At 43.5% G+C, this 20757-nt stretch overlaps 1 protein-coding gene and 1 long non-coding RNA gene across 5 annotated transcripts in view; both read left to right on the plus strand.

Annotated features, from left to right (window-relative positions):
* C6H6orf118 (chromosome 6 C6orf118 homolog) overlaps positions 1–20757 on the plus strand; it is a 281810-nt gene that overhangs the window by 210917 nt on the left and 50136 nt on the right. The gene's annotated exons all lie outside the window — the stretch shown is intronic.
* LOC147708625 (uncharacterized) lies at positions 2084–4214 on the plus strand. Its single transcript, XR_015296510.1, has 3 exons — positions 2084–2661; positions 2724–3167; positions 3220–4214. It is a non-coding gene; the product is annotated as an uncharacterized LOC147708625 (long non-coding RNA).

Consider the following 20757-nt stretch of genomic DNA (forward strand, 5'->3'; position numbering starts at 1 on the left):
CATATTATCTAGAACCTGCTCAAATTGGTAATGGGACTTAAAATCCAAAAACCCATGTGTCAGGCTCGATGGTTTCGCAGACTTAAATATTTCCATTAATTTCAACTCTTTAAGTGCATTTTTCAGTGCTTTTTTTTATATCTACGGGCAGGAGACCTCAGGTTTTGTCCAGAGGATTTCCATGCTGATTGCACTAAAAGAGCGCCTTATAAAGGCTAGCCAGGGTATACTCCCAGCCTCTAACATTGTCACTACCGCTCTCAATTCTTCCCTATAACTAGCCAACTCAGGTGTGCACCACAATCACCGCCAATAAAGCAGCGGGCGCGATGCAATGACATCATTAATTGGGAGAATATTTAGGTCCATCCTAAGCAGTACTAATGGAGTATTTTTCGGCAACATCAGGACTTGCCTAATAAAGTTGTTATCTGTTAGCGTGAGGGTGTTACAAGGTTTGTGCCCCCACAGTTCTTTCCCATATAGGGATGCAGCCCTGGCTTGTTCTTTATAGATTTCCAGAGGTGGACCTATGTTTTTTAAAATACAATTTTTATGTACTTTTAGGATTCCCCCATTAACCTGCGTTAGTCTCAGGTTGGCCTAATCCATCTGTGGACCCCACCCCATTTTGTCATTCAATGTGAGGCCCAGATAATCAAAGACGGATACCCTTTCCAGGGGTCCATTCTCCATCATTGGGTGAGGGCAGTTGGTAGAGTTTGCATTAAATACCATGTATTTGGTTTTATTGATGTTAATCACAAGATTCCTTTTTTCACAAAAATGTGAAAACGCATTTAGTACACGCTGCATGCCCATGGATGACTTTGATAGCAGCAGCGTGTCATCCGCAAACATAAGAGCGGGAAAGCTGCGTGATGCCAGTTTTGGGCAATCTATATCCTTGGTGGCGAGGAGGTCTTCTATCAGCCCATGTAAAAAAAGAGAAAAGAGGGTTGGGGCGAGTACACAGCCCTGCCTGACCCCCTTATCCACAGGAAATGGGGCCGTCAGACACCCGTCCCTACCAAATCTCACCTTCGCAAACGCACCTTCATGGAGAAGTTTATACTGATAGCATAGATATGGAGGAACCCCCATATCCAGCAAAATACTCCAAAGCTGGTTGTGGTCCACCATGTCAAAGGCTGACTTCAAATCTACAACAGTTAAATATAGACTACCTTCTCCCAACACAACATGCTTCCAGTAAATTAACTGGAGCCTAAATAGCTGATCAATTGTAGATGCTTTAGCCCTAAAACCTGCCGGTAATGGAGTCAGGATATCTTGGTCACTCATCCATTCCTGCTGACGTTGGTGCAGGACCCTGGCGTAGAATTCTTGCGATACATCGATCAGACTGATTGGCCTATAGTTTGCCGGTTCCATGGGCGAACCCTTTTTATAAATGGGGATTATCCCCGCCTCCAACCAAGTTGAGGTGGCTGGGAGACCACCTAAAATTGCATTAAATAATAATTGTAAGTATGGGGCCCACACTGTCTGTTCCTCTCTATACAGGTCTCCTGGAATCCTGTCCAGGCCAGGAGCCTTGTTCCTTTGTAGCTTGATTAATGCCACTTGAACCTCGGATAATGTACAATATGGTATATACCATTTGGGATCGGAGTTTAAAAGACATGCAGGCAACTTGCTTGCCTCACCTGAGTAGTTTGAGTATAGATGTTTAAAATGCGAGCGCCATGCTTCTTCACATATATTAGGGTTGATGGTGGACCTGCCCTCTGCCTTATCCATATGCACCAGCTTCCAGAAGGTCTTTACATCTTTTGAATCTAAAGCAGACTTTATATTCTGCCATATTTCCACCTCCCATTCAGTTTTAGCGTAAAAAATGATTTTTTTTTAAACTTCCCTAGCTTCCTTAATACATAGACAATTTCCCTCCTTAAGGGAGGATAGGAGAGTTAGCTTTGCTGCCCTACATCCCTTATTGAACCAAGGATTCTTGTTACCTTGTTGCTTGCTCTTATTGGGCCTGGTATTAACAAATAATTCCTGTTTAGGAAACAAGGGGCCCCTATAAACAGACAAGCTATATCATAGGGAATGAAACTAGTGGAAGGAAGTTATAGCTAGAAAAGGTTCTAAACAATTATTCGTTGAAAGAATGCCCTTCTATGTCTCAATTATAGACATATATGAGATAAGCACTCTACAACAACCTGATAAACAAATAAATATACTTATTTTGATTAGTTTATTTAAAATATTTTTTCTTTTTGTTGACTTATACAAAGTTCATATTTAAATAGGTGGAACAATGATACAAAAGTGCATTTGAAAATCAAAAATAAATTACATGTGGATAAATTCATACACTATCAGAAACTATATACAAATCCATGCGATAGATGAAAACGTTGACTCAGGCAGTGCGGCAGATGTCTCACAACGCGCGTTTCGGCATACATGCCTTCATCAGGTAGCTGTCCACTACTCTATAAAACACATGACATAAATGTAAATGATACAATACGAGTGCCTCTCTAACATAACAAATTGATAAATACCGGTATTCGCTAAAAGAAAAGAACTATGAAATATATATATATACTTGCACAATAGGTAACCTGATACATTACACTATAAAGTCAACAAAGCCTTCAATATGATAATGTATAGCCTCACATAGTGAATAATTAGAATAGAATGGAAATAAAGTCTTCAATATGATAATGTATAGCCTCACACAGTGAATAATTAGAATAGAATGGAAAGGAAAAGTTTAAAAAAAAAAATATAAACATTTATATACATATATCTCAGAAAAATACAACAATACATTCATATCTACATATATTTACACCGATTTCTAAAATGTCCTATTCAAATTGACTAGTTCAATCATCCTAATCGTTATAACACATTACTATGACTGTTATTAGACAGTTCGCTACCATCATTGAGAAGTGTATATGGGATGAGTATTCTTACCACAATAAAGATGGCAAACAGAGATATACTGTGGTTTCAGCTCAGTTGGCATGTCAAGATGAATGTGATAGAGCTCTGTGCAGATACATTAGGATTTTATCTGTAAATGAGAATACGCCTATTTTTAGAAGCAACCAAAAGGAGGTCTGAATAAATAATCAGTAGCTATGGTCCGCTATTTATCTAGCCTATACCTGTGGATGGTAAAACAATGATGGAGGAAGCATATATATTTATATTTTGTGCTTAAAAAAGACGTTTACTTAATGCCTGGCATGACTTTGTGTTATAATGGTCCTTCTATTCTAAACAGTATTGGTCTGTATTACCGTTTTTTCTCGATTTATTTTACAGATATGAAACCACTTTCTGTCTGAACATTGATAATAAACTTCGCCCTTTATATAACCATTGATGGGGCTGGGGTCACATTTCTGCAGTAGATGGAATTAAGATGGATCACTTACTAATAAAATCGATTTCGAGGTATCTGTTCTTGTTTTCGTTTTATAAAAACAAACAACAGGCCCATATATGTGCAGTGTTGATGATAATATATAAGACACTCCTCCTGAATAGAATACAATAAACATACAGGGATAGTATTATAAGAACCGTAATGTTGGTTTATTATAATGGAGTGAATTGCTATAAACAGGTAAAGCCACGTGTATTGCTTACAAGTGGGAGTTCTAGATGGATGGCGAAGCCAGATTCCAAGATTCGTAAAGAAGGGAGAAGGCGGTTGATTCAGAGTGTTCGAAATTCTTAACCTAAAGAATGCATGTATGCAAAAAAATATATATTCACTAGTCGTGTATTAAATCCTACTCGGCTGATTTTGATACAGTATCAACATTCATGATTATTACCTGAATCGTGAATGATTAAATCTAAACTGCTTGATAGTGACCACCAAATGTTACATATTGTGAATGGAGGCTGCCGCTATGGTCTGCTTGGGTGGTGTTTCCCTGTAAGAGACAAGGAGTCGTCGGTTAATACTCCATTCTAGAAGTAATTTTATGGAGAGGATATGAAGAAACAGCCGTATCAAACAGAACCTCTCTATAGCATCATTTACCTTGTTCGAAAAACGATGCAGACAACCTTCCGTCTGGAAATTACTGGCTCCGAGTGGGCTCTGCGGAAAACGATGTGAACCGAGCAACGTAACAACCTGCTCTTTTTAAATTGTCAGGAAGTGCATGAAGACCAATGAAAGGGCCGGAAATATATTCAAACAGCCGAAAGAAATATCGTTCACGTGTGGTTTGGGAAAACAGCAACCACCCTAGATAATCTAATCACGGGATCGAGCGGGCTTAAACCACTTGTAAAGCATGTGTCTCAAATCTTGAGCACCTTTATCGAGGACAGCAATTATCTGGCCCCATGTCAAGCTGGTTTCCGACCTCGACATTCTACCGAGAAGGTGGTGATTTCGGTCATGGACCAACTTAGGGAAGGACTCGACGCCAATACCCCCAAGATCCTGGTCCTTTTGGACCTATCCGCCGCCTTTGACACCGTGGACCATAACATCTTGCTATCACGGGTCAGGGCGGCGGGTATTGGGGGGCTTGCATTTGCCTGGGTCGAGTCTTTCCTGAAGGACCGTAATCAGACAGTCCATCTCGGCACCTTCTCTCCCTCCCCACGTACTGTCAACTGTGGTGTCCCTCAGGGTTCTGCTCTCTCCCCTTTACTTTTTAACCTTTACATTTTCCCGCTGGTTTTTGCTTTACAGAACATGGAGGTCACTGTATATAACTATGCAGATGATCTCCAACTCATTTTTGACCTTTCCTCTCCCTCAGGGGTTGGCAGTTTCCAGTCCGTCATGCTATTTATCCGAGACTGGATGAACACCAACCAGTTAAAACTCAATCCGGATAAAACTGAGCTTGTGGCGACGGGCGGCGCTGCCAATCCCTGGTCCTCTTCCTTCTGGCCCTCCTCACTTGGACCCCCTCCACTCCCTTCTTGTTCAGTTAAAACCCTTGGGATCATGCTTAACAACCAACTAACTCTCCACTCACACATTAATTCGGTGGTCTCTTCTTCTTTTTTTACACTTCGAGTTATCCGGAAAGTTGCCAGATTCTTTTCCACCTCTGCACTAAAGCTAATCCTGATGGCCATGGTCCTGTCAAAGATTGACTACGGAAACATCATTTATAATGGAGCCCCTGCTTATGCCTTGCAGCGCCTACAGTTAGTACGAAACCAGGCTGCCCGCCTGGTTTTTGGCCTATCTAAGTCCCATCACTCGACCCCCTTACTCAGGAGCTTACATTGACTCCCGATAAAACAACGAGCCAGGTTTAAGCTAGGGTGCTTGACTTTTCAAGCAAGAGCAGGTACAGCCCCGGCCTTCATCAATTCGGCAATTTCTCCCTACGTTCCTTCTAGGGACCTCCGCTCCTCTAACCTAGCCTTACTAACTACGCCCCGGTTCAAAAAGAAGCGGGCAGGGGGGCAGAAGTTTGCCGTACTTGCTCCCACCTTCTGGAATGACCTCCCCCTATCTTTAAGACTCTCTTCCTCCTACATGGAGTTTCGGAGGTCACTAAAAACGCTATTATTCCAGCAGGCTTTTGGCACCTAGCTCCCTTATCCTTACTAGCTCTCTTATTTCACTCTTCTAGGGACCTCACCAGCGCCATGAAACTGACTCAGTGTAAGTGCGCTCTACAAGTCTTTTTAAATTCAAAATTCAAATTCAAATTCAAATTGTAAAGCCACGTATATTCTGCTCGATCCAAAATCGAAACAGCTCCCATCAAAAGTGCCGAATTTACAGCACGAACACTTAACGCTGGAGGCTGATTGCAACCAATAACGACTCCCGTCGAAGGTGCTGGATTATTAGCACGAACACATGCCACTGTAGTATTTATGTACCTGTTAATAAATGGGTAAAATTAATAAATGGAAAATAGAATGACCTGTTCTAATGGTTCAAGATAACCATCTGTGGGTATGAGCACACTGTATGTAAAATTATTAGAAAAGTATTAATAGAGTGACACACATTATGTTATCCCGTATTTGACAGAGGAAAGGAGTAGATGTTAAAACATAATATAATAGGGCTCTGATATTATGATTTATAAAGATAGAATTACCCACAATTTGATGTTATAAAGCAAGGTGGATAGAAAGAGGTGTATGTCTGCCTGGTTATATAGCCATACGATCAGAATAAAGATTCCAGGGGCTTCAGAACTTGAAACCACAGTACGTCTGTTACATAAGTCCTATAGATACCATTAACATTTATACTTGTAATTACAAAAATAACCAGTTCATAACTTCAGATTACAATAAAGTGACAATTGTTATTATCAATGTATCTACATATACAGACTCCCGCATAATTGTTTTGCCATTCAATTTATCAATAGGCATATAGCTGTACATCCACTGGGCTATTGGATGTATACATTGCATGTTATACATTCTTGAATACAAATCAATGAAGACACATGGCAACTCTAAACTAGTTAGAATTTACATGAATAGAGTTATTCTAATCTAGCTGAAAAAAAATCAAATGATTGCATTCTCCCACGGTAGTTCTTGAATCAGGCCGTTTTGGACTGTGTTTAACATGAAGATATAGTACACTTCTCGTTTCTTCCTGAGTTTGTCAATATCAATTCCGTCCTTAGGAACCATTTTCTCCAATATAAACCACTTGATATCTTCAGGTGTGTGGTTACATTCAAGAAAATGTGATACCATTGGAGAATTAATTTTAGAGGTACCTATTACAGACCTATGTTCTGTTAGTCTGGCATTCAAGGAACAAGAACTCTCTCCCACATAACCTTTCTCACATGGGCAGATTAGTAGGTACATGATGTTTTTTGTTTTACAGTTACTCATACATCTGCTTACAATTTTTTGTCCGTTATATTGCACTTCTTTAGCTTGGATAGCAAGGGGGCATACTACACATGTACCACATTTAAAATTTCCTACCAATGGTATCATGTCTGAGATGTTATACTGAATGGGCTCCTTAACTTTGTTGGGCATTCTAGTTTTGGTGGAGCCTGATAAGCTATTTGCCGATCATAGAATCTAGCCCGTTTATAGGCATCCCGAACCAGCCGGTGCGGGTAGCCTCTTTGAATAAATTTCTCCTTCATGTCTTTGGATCTCAGGTCATAGTCTTCAAGTATAGTACAGTTTCTTCGTAAACGAAGAAACTGTCCAAAAGGGATGCTGCTTTTTTGTTTGGTTGGATGAAAACTAGTAAAATGTAACAATGTGTTACGGGCCGTTGGCTTAACGTATAAGTCTACAAATAGTTGTCTCCCATCATGTTTTATGGTTATGTCAAAGAAGTCCACTTGTACAGTACTGATTTGAGGCGTGAACTTTAAGTTTTCATCACATAGATTCAACCATGAGATGAACTCATGTATTTGGTTTTATTGATATTAATCACAAGATTCCTTTTTTCACAAAAATGTGAAAACGCATTTAGTACACGCTGCATGCCCATGGATGACTTTGATAGCAGCAGCGAGTCATCCGCAAACATAAGAGCGGGAAAGCTGCGTGATGCCAGTTTTGGGCAATCTATATCCTTGGTGGCGAGGAGGTCTTCTATCAGCCCGTTTAAAAAAAGAGAAAAGAGGGTTGGGGCGAGTACACAGCCCTGCCTGACCCCCTTATCCACAGGAAATGGGGCCGTCAGACACCTGTCCCTACCAAATCTCACCTTCGCAAACGCACCTTCATGGAGAAGTTTAAACTGATAGCATAGATATGGAGGAACCCCCATATCCAGCAAAATACTCCAAAGCCGGTTGTGGTCCACCATGTCAAAGGCTGACTTCAAATCTACAACAGTTAAATATAGACTACCTCCTCCCAACACAACATGCTTCCAGTAAATTAACTGGAGCCTAAATAGCTGATCAATTGTAGATCTTTTAGCCCCAAAACCTGCCTGTAATGGAGTCAGGATATCTTGGTCACTCATCCATTCCTGCAGACGTTGGAGCAGGACCCTGGCGTAGATGTTTTGCGCTACATTGATCAGGCTGATTGGCCTATAGTTTCCCGGTTCCATGGGCGAACACTGTTTATAAATGGGGATTATCCCCGCCTCCAACCAAGTTGAGGTGGCTGGGAGACCACCTAGAATTGCATTAAATAATAATTGTAAGTATGGGGCCCACACTGTCTGTTCCTCTCTATATAGGTCTCCCGGAATCCTGTCCAGGCCAGGAGCCTTGTTCCTTTGTAGCTTGGTTAATGCCACTTGAACCTCGGATAATGTACAATATGGTATATACCATTTGGGATCGGAGTTTAAAAGACATGCAGGCAACTTGCTTGCCTCAAGTGAGTAGTTTGAGTATAGATGTTTAAAATGTGAGTGCCATGCTTCTTCACATATATTAGGGTTGATGGTGGACTTGCCCTCTGCCTTATCCATATGCACCAGTTTCCAGAAGGTCTTTACATCTTTTGAATCTAAAGCAGACTTTATATTCTGCCATCTTTCCACCTCCCATTTAGTTTTAGTGTTAAAAATTATTTTTTTTAAACTGCCCTAGCTTCCTTAATACGTAGACGATTTCCCTCCTTAAGGGAGGATATGAGAGTTAGCTTTGCTTCCCTACATCCCTTGTTGAACCAAGGATTCTTGTTACCTTGTTGCTTGCTCGTATTGGGCCTGGTATTAACAAAGAATTCCGACAGGGTTGCAACCATTTCCTGGTGAATTTCTGCCAGATCCTCACTACAAGCATTACTACGGGGACTTTCTAAAATGGGGCAAACCTTTTCTAGCAATGGAATTATGCTTTTATACATTCTAGCCATTGTTTCAGTGGATTGAATGATTTTTGGCCAGCGTATACGTCTCCCTCCAGCTGCAACTCCAAGGTCACTTCTAGATGAAACTTCAGCATTTTGACGTGTATTGTTGGAACCAATAAGAAGGTGACCAAAGGGTTATGGTCACTTTCGGGGCACTGCACGATACTAAAGTCTAAGACTTTTTGCCATAGTTCTACGCTAAATGAAAAATAGTCAATTACAGATGTTTGACCTGCCCTTTCGAACGTTGGTTGGCCTGGGTTATCTTTCGGGAAGCGCCCGTTACAGGCCCTTATGGAGAATTTTAAAGTGAGGGAAAGCACTTGGAGGACGGCTGGAGTTCACCGCTTTGCCGGGTATACATTAGGGGGTGGAACTGCCCAAGTTGCATCTTCGTCTGCCGTTATTGGTTGCGAGATGCCCTTAAGGGGTTCATATTGGCAGATAAAATCCCCACCAATTGCAAGGTGTGAATCGCCTGGGAGAGATTGCAGATGGCTACTCAGGGAGTCCAGGGTATCAGAAGTGGGCGAGAGTAGATGTTAATAAGAACCAGTTTTTCAGAATTCATAGTTGTCAGTGAGATACAAATTATATCAGGGGAGTGGGTGTCAACTCTCCTTACAACTAATCCAAGATGGATTGCCACCCATACACACAATCCCCCCGATGGTCTAGCCTTTGGACCTTTAACACCTGGTTCGTGGTATGTAGCGTACCCCACTCTATGAGTCGGGGTTACGGTCCAAGTTTCCTGTAGTAAACAGTTTAGACGCAAGGCCGCAATGTTCCACGAAAGCACTTTTATACCACTTCCCGCCCCCCCCTAGGACACTCCTTATGTTAACATCATCCCCTGGGTTTTCTTGCACACCTATGTCAATAGGACGAAAAGGGCCATGGTGAGAAACTTCTGGGAGCAGGATATCTACTCTGACATTGTTGGTTATACCCCTATATTGTCCTTCACTGCGACCCTCAGGGGTTTTATCTGTCAACAGTTGGCCTTTGGTGTGTCTAATCCCTATTTCACTGTAGTTTCGGGATTTATGCGCCAACCCCCCCTGTTGACCTTCATTGTTCAAAGCCATCCACCCAGGGGAACTCACACCCTGGTTTGTGCCAGCTGGAGTCAGTCAATCTACCGAATCCAACCGCTCAAACCTATTGTACAGGGGGATCAAAAATTGCTGACCCGCATTTGGGTTAGTTATCAGCCTAGCACAATGCCCCCTCCCACCTCTCACTAATTCAAAATTTTCTGAATCTAGCATGTGGGGTGGGAATATGTAAAAATAACTCAAGTCCCTAGGCTGTATATTGGTGTTTGAATTTGCCCGTGCTCCCCTACAAACATATTCAACAACCCTCGAATCATCAAAATTAATCAGAATACAGTTACCAGTGATATTTTTCTTCATTGGTCCCACCCAGTCCATCCTTCTTACAAATAAAAATTTTAAGTGCATGTCACGGGGGAGTGGTCTATTGGCATTTAGCCAGTGCATTGACTTATTTTTCAACTGCTCATAGGTTTCTTGTTGCCCTGATTTAAGTCTAGGAACACCAGTCAGAACAGTGACATAGGGCAGACAATCAGGGGGTAGGTTTAAGTGTTGATAGTCACTTCCTATCTCAGGACCTTTCCGGTTTCCCTCAGGTACAATGTCAGTTGGTCGTGATTCACGGAATCCCTGGGGTTCTCCATTGCCGTTTCAAGGGATGCCCTGGGGCTCTGTACTAGACCTTGGCAAAATTGATTTTTTAACAGACGGACGGGGTCCCACACCCACAGTTGGTATAACATTTTGATCTACAGTGGCTACAGATGCTCCAGATCCACTCTCAGTTCTAACACTCGTGATATCTCTATCAAGACAATCGCTCGCTGGAGTAATTTTTACTGCATTACTTATTGATATTTCAAGACCAGCGAGCCTATTTTTGATTTGCACAAGTCTCGATAGAATGGGTTCTAAGTGCAAATTCATTGTAGCACCCATTTTAGACAAGTATTCATCTATAGACACTGGCGACCCAGGTCCTCTTCCATCTGGGTTCTAATTGTTTACTGGATCAGACCTTTGTGGGGTGTCCTCAAGGACAACTTGACTGGCAGTTTTATTATCGTTCCTTTTACCGGTTTGGGGATTTTGGGCTGCCTTCCCTTCTGCTGGACTCCCTCACGCTTCATTTTAGGGGTTGCCCCTTGTACACAGTCATTCAATGGGTTTTGCTGAGTGTGAACCACAGCGTTGCATAATACCATATTGTTCGACACGAGTTGTGGGGCTCCATCCTCTGGCTCCGCCTTGTCTGTTACTAGGCAAACATCTTGTTGGATGCCTCTACTCATCCTCTGCTCGGTAGGTGATTTAGGAGGCTGGGAAACTCTTTGTGGCGAACGGGCATTCGAGATTCCCTCCAAGGACGACCTCTTGGCAAACGCAGGATCCATAGATAGTCTACGCTCCGTTAGTTCTATCTCGTGGGCCAGGACAGATGTCGCTCTTGTAATAAATTGATCTAAAGTCCCAGCGACATAGCCGATGTCGCTCTTGTAATAAATTGATCTAAAGTCCCAGCGACATAGCCTGTTACTGCCGCTTTCCTACCACGGCCCTCCCATGTTGTCATGTCTTGATTATGGTTAAGTTCCACCTAGGCCAAGGCACAAAAATTAATGAAAATCCAATTACTGATGGAAGGTGGTGGCTGTGTTGTCCGAGTCCTGGCGCAAAGAGACGGGGCCCGGCCCGGCCACGAATGGGCTAAAACGGGCCCGCCCTTGGCCCTGGCTTCGCCCGGCGCTCGTCTGCGCGCGTCCCGCGGAACTGAAATGAGAAGCTGATTAAATACGCCTGAGGCGGGGGCGTGGCGGTAGGGCGGCTGTTAGCCCCGCTGTCTTCTGGGGAGTGTGGTTCTCCCTGAACGTGTGCCCCTCTGCAGCTCCAAGAAACCAATTCACTCTCGGTGTCAGCGAGCGTTTCCTCATCATTATTACAAATTCAAATAATCCATTAGTTGGTGTTTCAAAACAAGATAAAATGCCAAATTAGTAACTATTACAAATGAAATAGCGATAATACAGCACGTGTGTTCCATAAAGGAATTTCTCTAATATACATTAAGCATAAGAATGTCAATTTCTATTTTAAGACGTTGTAAAAGGTGTCAGTTCAGAAACCCAATAAAGAGTGCTGATAAGACAATAGGATGCAGAAGCACAAAGCTTTCCCTTTTAAGCAAGAGAATTTTAAAGCTGGAAAGTATTCTCAGCTATAAATCAGCAGACATATTTTGAAAGGAAAGGGGCTAAAAATGAAATCTCTCCTAGAGAGGTCTTAGTTAAAGAGTCCAGAGTGCTCTTAAATGCTAGAAGCCAGAGTGCTAGACTACTCTAGAAACGCACGCTTATATAAATAACATGAGTCAAAAAAATGGACACATACCCCATACCTGCGCAGGCCCCCTCCAGAGGGCGATTCATCCCCAGGGACCCCATCCTCCGGGGCCAGGCCATCATACTTTTTCTATTTAAAAAGTGAGGGGCAGTGTGGCCCCCCCTTCCCAGGCCGGTTTTTTCCCCAGGGATCCCATTCCTGGGCGCCTGACCTGAATATATATATATTTTAAATACGCCACGAGGCCACCATACCCGGGCAAACTTCAGCCCCCAGGGACCCCATGCTCCAAACGATGGCTACCTCATTGAGGACCGCGGGGAGATCCTGAAAGCCCCCGCGGTCCCTGCCGGCTCCTTGCCTCATGCGGGAGCCAGCAAAGCTTTTAAACACAGGGATATTATGACATGGAGCGTTAAAGAAAAGTGCGGCGCTTTGAGCAAGCAAGAGCTAAATGCTCTCGCTTGCTCAAAGGGGAGCACACTGTTTGCTATAGAATGGCAGGAACCGGCCCTGCAGGTGGTGGGTCCCAAGGGCCATGTAGGGCTCCTGGGGGGGTTCCCATTTGCATGGGGAGGTGGAGGTCCCCAGGGTGCGGCAACGGACCCCCTTGGTTATTGCATTTTGGATTGGGGAGGTGGCGGTCCCCAGGGCTACGGGGGAGGCCATCGGGCCTTACCCGATTTGTAAAAAATAAATAAAGTATGTGCCCCGGGGGGGGTGGCAGTCCACATTACTTTATGAAAAAAAACTGTGTGGTCTGGTGAGGTGGTGTTTCCCAGGGCAGGGAAGGTCCAGAAATCCCCCCACATCATTTTAATCAGCCCCAGGGACGTGACAGTTTCTGGGGCAGGAGGTCTATGAGGCCCCCACACAATTTTAATTAGCAATGGGGAGGTGGCAGTCTCCAGGGCTGGGTGGGCTCAGTGGGCCCACCTGCATTGAACATTAAAAGTGCCCCAGGGAGGTGGCGGTCCCTGTGGCTGTGGGTGGGACCGTTGGGCCAGCCCCTATTAATAACTAAAAATGCCCCGGGGAGGTGGTCCCCAGGGTTTTGATAAGCCCTTGGAAGGGGTGCCCATGCACCCCCTCCTTCATTTAACATATGCCCCTGGCACCTAGCCCACCCGGGGGTTATTACTATGCAAGAACGGGATCCCGTGCTTGATTTTTAAAAAAGAAAATAGTCGCAGATTTGTGGATCCACCTGCGAATCTGTGACAACATTTAAAAAAATGCTTTTTACCCCGATGGATCCCCCCACCATATCTAGGGGGTCAGGGTATTTCGACCCTGCCCCCTCTTCGGTATTTTTTACTTTTGTTCTGGATCTCGGCTTCAAGCCGAGTTCCAAGATGGCTGCCAACACTTCCTGGTCGAAGTGAATTTTAGCAGGATCCGCGAGCCCACTGCAAAATCTGGCGTCCCCAGATATCTGTATTAAAAAAAATTACTGAACGGATTTACACCAAATCACAAATATCACGCTTTCTGGACCAACATCTAGCTTTCTGCCAAATTTGGTGAAATTCCGTGCAGCAGTTCGGGCTGTAGTCGTGTTAAAAAAACGGAGAAATCCCTACCGACTTAACATGGGGAGAATATGTATTTTGAGCCACATTTTTTTCCTTGGCCCCCGCTTGATAGATCACCCTGAAATGTTCTACACAGCAGCTGAAACAAAAAGGGGACGTTTATATATACATTTATAAATAATTGTGCTATCCTCTGGTGTGCCATATCTTTAATTTTTTAACTTGGAATTGGATTTGTATGTTGAATTGGACGGTAGCTGCCACCTTCGCTGGCACAGGCATGGCCTACGGAGATGCAACATCACTTAAATATTTTACACACACACACACATATATATATATGTGACCAAGCTCCGTTCGCGGAGCGAAACACGTCGGGGAGGGCACTTGCTCTGACACACTTTGAAAAATAAATTTTGCACTGCTGGCACTTTGATCGGTGTTGTGGCTTTGATGATTTAACATCCAGTTAATCTATCTGTGGAGTGGAGGTCTTCGCCCGTTAGGACCGCAGCAAGAAGCGGTCGGGATCTCTTTCATATATATATAGATATATAATATATATATATATATATATATATATATATATATATATATATATATATATATATATATATATATATATATATATATATATATATATATATATATATATATATATATATATATATATATATATATATATCACAGGCACCGTCACAGTTCATGCACGGACAGACGAGAACGGACCCAAATTGCAGTGCAGATTTTAGTTTATTTTCTTCCCCACACCACCGCCATGACGTGTTTCAGCCTACCACGAGGCCTTGATCACATAAACGCGCTGAGAAAGTGCAACAATATTTAAAGTGACAGTGCTCAGTAATTGCCTAACTTCACGTGCAACGTGATAATAGATATAGACAAGTTAATACAACTGAATTTGATGAGTTGAGAAGCAATAATGAAAAGCCTAAGCAGGGTTCCTATTACAGTTAGAAACAGGGACTGTGCAATTTAGGCAATCTCTAGCTTAAAATAAATAGATAAAGCTCAATAAATACTAATGTAAAATAGAGTTTTAAAATTGATCAGCAATAAGAGTATAAAACTGTAATAAAAAATAATTTACATTTTCCTAAAACAGTTTCAACAATGTGCAAGACCAATGCTAGATAAACACAAGAAACATCATAAATCCAGATGCACCCGGTTATTCAAATCATTGCTTGATGATATATCAGTTCCTAGTGTGATATACATATTCACAATATATATATATATATATATATATATATATATATATATATATATATATATATATATATTTATCCACAAAGTACCTTTATCCGTAGGATTTTTATTAAGGCAGGAAAACAACGCGTTTCGCTTTACAGCTTGATCGTGCACAGCAACTTTCAGAGTGTCGGCGACGTTTTATTCAAACGGATAAAGGTACTTTGTGGATGTGTTGGGTGACCGGTAACCCTACGCCGACCCACCCGCGAACGTGACTGGCTCCGGACCGGAACTTTGGTGATGTTATATATATATATATATGTACACACACACAGACACACACACACAGGCACGCGCGCACACACAGCCTGCTCCCTCCATTGGTCGGTCGTACTGTCATTCACATTCACATTTTAATTACAGCCGCCCCCGCCTACAGCTTGGGGCTCAGGTTCAGCTCACTGTAGCCATTGGTTTACCCGACTATGCGATGCAGCGTTCCACTCTTGTGCAATGTGCACATTTGCAAATAAGTAGTCCAAGTCAATGTCAGGGACTACCAGTGCAATGTGTGCTTTCACATAAAAAAAATATATGGATTGGTTTTTAGACGGTTTGTTTTATTCAAGTGAGGGGTCGGCAGCTCCCACAACACTGTTTATATTTGTTGCATTCATTCTGGTGGGACAGCTGTTTGTTTACATGCGAAGAGATTACCTGGGTTACATTGGAAATGGTATTTCATTAGTGCTATTTATCATTGTCCAGCTTCCCCTTCGCCATCCTAGAAACACCGTCGAAGTTGATTTTGTTTCAAAACCAGGAAGAATGTATTTGTAACTAATGGTTGCTGTTAAGAGAAAGTCCTTTAGATGGCGGTGTTTCCTAATAAATACACCTATATCTGTGCCGCTTCACATCGTATCTTTTTTCGTTTCATTTTCCTGGACAAGTGAGTTGAGACAATTGCATAAACTGCTCTTAATTCTGATGTTCCCGTTCATGCCACTATTTTAAAATTGGCATGTGGGAGATTTTGAAAAAAATCTGTGGAATGTATTTTCCCCACTGACCTATTGAAGCAGAGACAATTTTAGTCAGGAGTTACGGGAGTCTCCAGCCTGAATGGGTTCTACCTTGTATGTGTTCGAAGAATGTATGGCATTTGACACATAAAGGCGCCGAACCCACTTGCTGGTCACAATTTCCCTATCATCGTGTGCTCTTTCGAATGTGACTGACACCACTGGGCCAGTCGCAGCTGTTGGGGGGTACCTCTTTCACTGCGTCGTAACTTATGTCTATTGTTGTACGCTATTTGCTGTCTCCCGTTTCCTTAATGTGACTAGTCTGGTACACAGCACAAACCATGAGTGTATGAGAACAGATAGTGTTGATTAATGCCCATGACTCAGTGCAGCCGTTGCTTAATTTGTAAAAGAATAAGTGCCGGGGCCAGGGTCGGATTGGGATCACAATTCGGCCCGGGGACTGACGAAAAAAGTGGCCCACATTCAAGAGGCGTGGCCCATATTTAGGGGGCGTGGCCCACATTCAAGGGGCGTGCCCTTTCATGAAACACCATTTGCACAGACAAGGAATGAAAGTGGGAGGATACTGTTCTTGCACAAGGCCGAGGTGACAATGGCCTACATGCTGAGCAACTAAAAAAAATAGCAAGGCCCCTTTTTGTCACAAAATTATTCCAGCCCTCCAGCACAGGAGCACCTGAAAAGCAGCAAAGCCCCTGCTATTACTAACCTTCTCAGCCCTCCCCAGACCTTCAGCTCAGGAGCACATGAACAGAGGTAAGGCCCCTGCAATTAGTAAATTAAGCAACCCTCCAGGCCTTGGGAAAATGTCCTGGCAGGGGAGCACAAAACACAGCTTTCTGGGTCATCCAAGGTAGCCAGGTAGCCAGGGGGAGGCTGAGGTGAAGCTGGTGCAAGGGAAGTGCCTTCCCAGTGTGTTCTGGCAGTTTGAGTATTTACCATTTACTGTAGTATTACCCTTGTACCTGTGCATGGTACCCTTTTGTAACTTGCACAAGTCACTTTTCTCTTGTAACACACTGTTTGCTACCTCTCACTTTTGTTTGCTTTAGATACTTGCACAAGTGCCACCATTGCCTACGTAACGTTTGTTCTTGTGCTGGAGTGTCTGCCATTAATTGCAGTATTATACCTCTACTTGTATTTTGTACGCTTTTGTAACCTGCTCACATAACTCTTTTTCCTCCTGTAATGTATCGTTTGCTCCTCTTGTATTTTGGTTGCTCACTATTGTCACTTTTGATTCATGTAACTTAACGTTTGCTTTTGTAATTTGTCCACTTATAATTTTCTCCTTATTGCTGTTCCTAGTGTGAAGCGCTCTGACACCTCAGGGTAAAGTCCGCGCTATATAAAATCGCATAAATAAATAAATAAAACAAAAAAATTCCAAACATCACCAGGCCCCCACAGCAAGACCCATTCTTCCTCGCCCACTATGCCCTGAATGTGAAGGGCTGTGGGCGAGGTGTTAAGACTAACACCGTTTCTGGGCTGCATGGGCCCCAGGGGGGGCCGAGGTGCAAAAGGCTCAAAGGCCTGAGAAACACCTGACCCCCAGGGAGGCCGATTATTGCAAACAATCATCCCTCCCCAGCCCAGCCTCAGCTTGATTGCTTGGCAGGGTAGGGGTGAAGGAGAGCCCACAGCTGACAATCGCTGTCTGGCCGCACAGGGAGGCTGCTTTCATTTTCTCAGTCTCTGTCTCCGTGCACTCTGTGGGCCGTTTTTTTTCTCCCCTTTCCTAGTCCACTCTCTGTGGACTGGGACAGGGGAGAAAAAAAACGGCCCACAGAGGGCACTGGGGCACCGGCCCTTCGGCCCATTCCCGAATGCCCGCCTTGCCAATCCGCCCCTGGCCGGGGCTGCCTCAAAGTTTTACCGTATACCAATGCTGCGTAATCTTGGACCCCACAGCCGAGCCTATATATGGCTTCTGCCAGCCACCTATGCCATTATGTCATTCGCCAGAGAAATACAAATACATGCCCATCTACTGGCTGAACTGCACAATGCGAAACTAGAATCATTAGATCAATCCTGGCTTCCCTGTGCGACCACATTTGTGTGATTCAAGGTGAACATTTTATGTCACCCAGCCCCATTTTACTTCATGATCACGTTAGAGAGACGACGTCAAATATGTGACTTTAGGGTTTGCGCTGAACATAAGCATATTGTTTTTGATTTAATATACTATAATATTTCTCCATGGATAATAAGAATAGAGGTCACACATAGGAAGCACGTGACAACATACTCACCTTTTACTCCACTAATGGTGTCAGGGCAGTGGGGCGGGCTGAATGAATGGTTCTAAGCTCATGTTTACTGAATGAAAGGTGCCTGCTGAGAGATCCCATCACAGCCTGACATGGTTCATTCAGGCCTTTGGTGCCACTGATCAACCTCCCCAACGCTGAATAAGGCATACTGAAGAAATAGTGTCAGCTAGGAATGCTAGATCACTGCACTACCCTGTATGGTCACAGATACATTTCTTAATAACACTGCTGCCCACCTCAAATGGCCAGCTGCCAAATGGTCATGAATCAAATATTCTAAAGCACAGGGAATGAGAGGCAACAGATAAGTTAACCCACAATATTTAGCATCAAACCACTGTCAAAAACAGTTCCAAGATTATTGACAAAGTCCAATATTGTTGAAGTGTTTTTTTTTCAATTTCTTCTTTTTCAATCCTGAGATTATCACAAGCAGACGCAGCCAGCGTGTTTCGCCCCAGACAAGGGCTTCTTCAGGGCATCAGAAGTCTGGTTCCATTAGGAAAGCTGTAAACAGGTAGCAAGAATCCTGTCAAAGTTTCCAAATCCTGCTTGTTTTCAACCAATATTTTAGAAGGTCCGTCGCGATGAACAAGCCATGCGTATTACGGTTCGTACATTCAGATATTCAATTCAAGAGATAATAATCCTCCCCGTAATGAGTACTTTGTTTGGCAGCGCAGTCTGTCCTGCCGCATCTATGTCTTGGGCTTGCACTTAATGAGCTAGACTGTAAGACGGTTTGATAGGAAGTTGTTGGATTTTGACCCATTGTCTTCTCATGAACATCAGCTCTGCAGGCAATACGTCGATGGTACTGTAAGGGGTGTCTTTCTAATCTCTCAGTGTGTGACTGAGCACAGTATATATTTACAAGTTGGTGTTTTTTGCCACTTGCAATGCCTTCATAAGTGTAGGCATAAATCTCTCAACAATGACATTTGTCTGGGGTCACAGGGGTGTTATCTTCTGGTGCCTGACACCCTCACCAGTTGCAAATTCTTTCAACTCCCTTCTATTGAACGGAGGTCCATTGTCGGATACGAGCATGGAAGTGATACTAAAGGCCTATTTACGATGTTGGCGGTGATGGTCCAGCCGTCGCAGTTGTGTCTGATTCCCTGCCCGCCGAATTACAATGTTGGTGGGTTCCTGAAGGAAAGACAGCCAGAGTACCTCCGACGCTGCCTGCCATTCGCAGATCACTGCAACAGCGGCAGGGGAAAAGCAGCTGTCATGGGGCAGTACAGACAAGGTAACTGCTGTCCAGATTATGAGTTGCCTTTCTGTTGAGTCAACTATGGCAAGGAGACCGCCTGCTTTGGATCAGCGGAATCAAAGGAAATGTGGTGCAAACTCACCTATTTCCCTTTTTACCCTTCAGTCTCCCACGTGGAGCCCTTCCTCCAGGGCCCGCCTACACAGCAGCAACTTGACCCCGAAGAAAACGACCCTGTCGGCACCGAAATCTAGGTAAGTCAGTTTTGCACTTGTCACCCATTGCCTGGACTAGGCAAATATGATCCGGACCCCAGCATGGGCAAAGTACTCCTACAAAGTATTTTTACACATGTAATGCATATGTGTACATTGAACACTTGTGCAGTAAAAATGTCCACACCTGCATTGACACATATGGAAAAATATTTCCTGCCGTCAGAAACACCACCGCTGAGTCAGCCGGAACATCATAATATGGTGGGAACAAGACCGCTGACTCAGCGGTGCACTTGGGACTGCCACGTAGCTGGATGGTGGTAAGACCACCAAACTCGTAATCAGGCCCTAAGAGTGGCAAACATTTTATTAGATGCTGGGATGACCGTACCAGTTGCTGTACTGCGAATGGCCATTTTTTCTGGAAATTGAAAGCATTCTTCTTTCGCCACCAGTGGAAACTGACCTGTGGTGATGAATCCAAATGAAGTCACTTGCCATTTCCACCCACATGTTTAGGGTCAAGGTTGACATTTGCCATGATCCAGAGCCTGGTCTTTTCAGAGAGTGTGACAGATCCAACATTCTCCTAAAATCTTCTCTAAATGGGGGTTGAGGTCCAAAAAAGCAGACTTTCTGTTTCAGAAGGTGTTAGATGGCGGCTACACCTTTCTGGCCCTCATGTGCCATAACAGTTGTGTGTTTTTACAATGAACAAGGTATCACAAAATAGGTACCTTTGTGCACCAGTCTGATTTGGTGCATGGCCAGTTCATTTCAAATGGACCAAAAAGCTCTAAGATCAGTTGGTCAGCTGTTTTCAGTTGTTTGTAAATAAGCTCAATAGCTTGAGACTAATGGATGTTCAGGAGGTCAACTGCAGCTTGGAGAGATGGGTCTTCTCCTGTCACTTATGCTATTGACGCTTTCTTTTGAGAATACACAAATCAGCCTGCCTACTAACATGGCATAGGTATACATTTGCAATTGAAAGTCTTGTTTAGGGTGATGTGAT

This window comes from Lissotriton vulgaris, chromosome 6, assembly GCF_964263255.1.
Source record: "Lissotriton vulgaris chromosome 6, aLisVul1.2, whole genome shotgun sequence".
NCBI lineage: Eukaryota > Metazoa > Chordata > Amphibia > Caudata > Salamandridae > Lissotriton > Lissotriton vulgaris.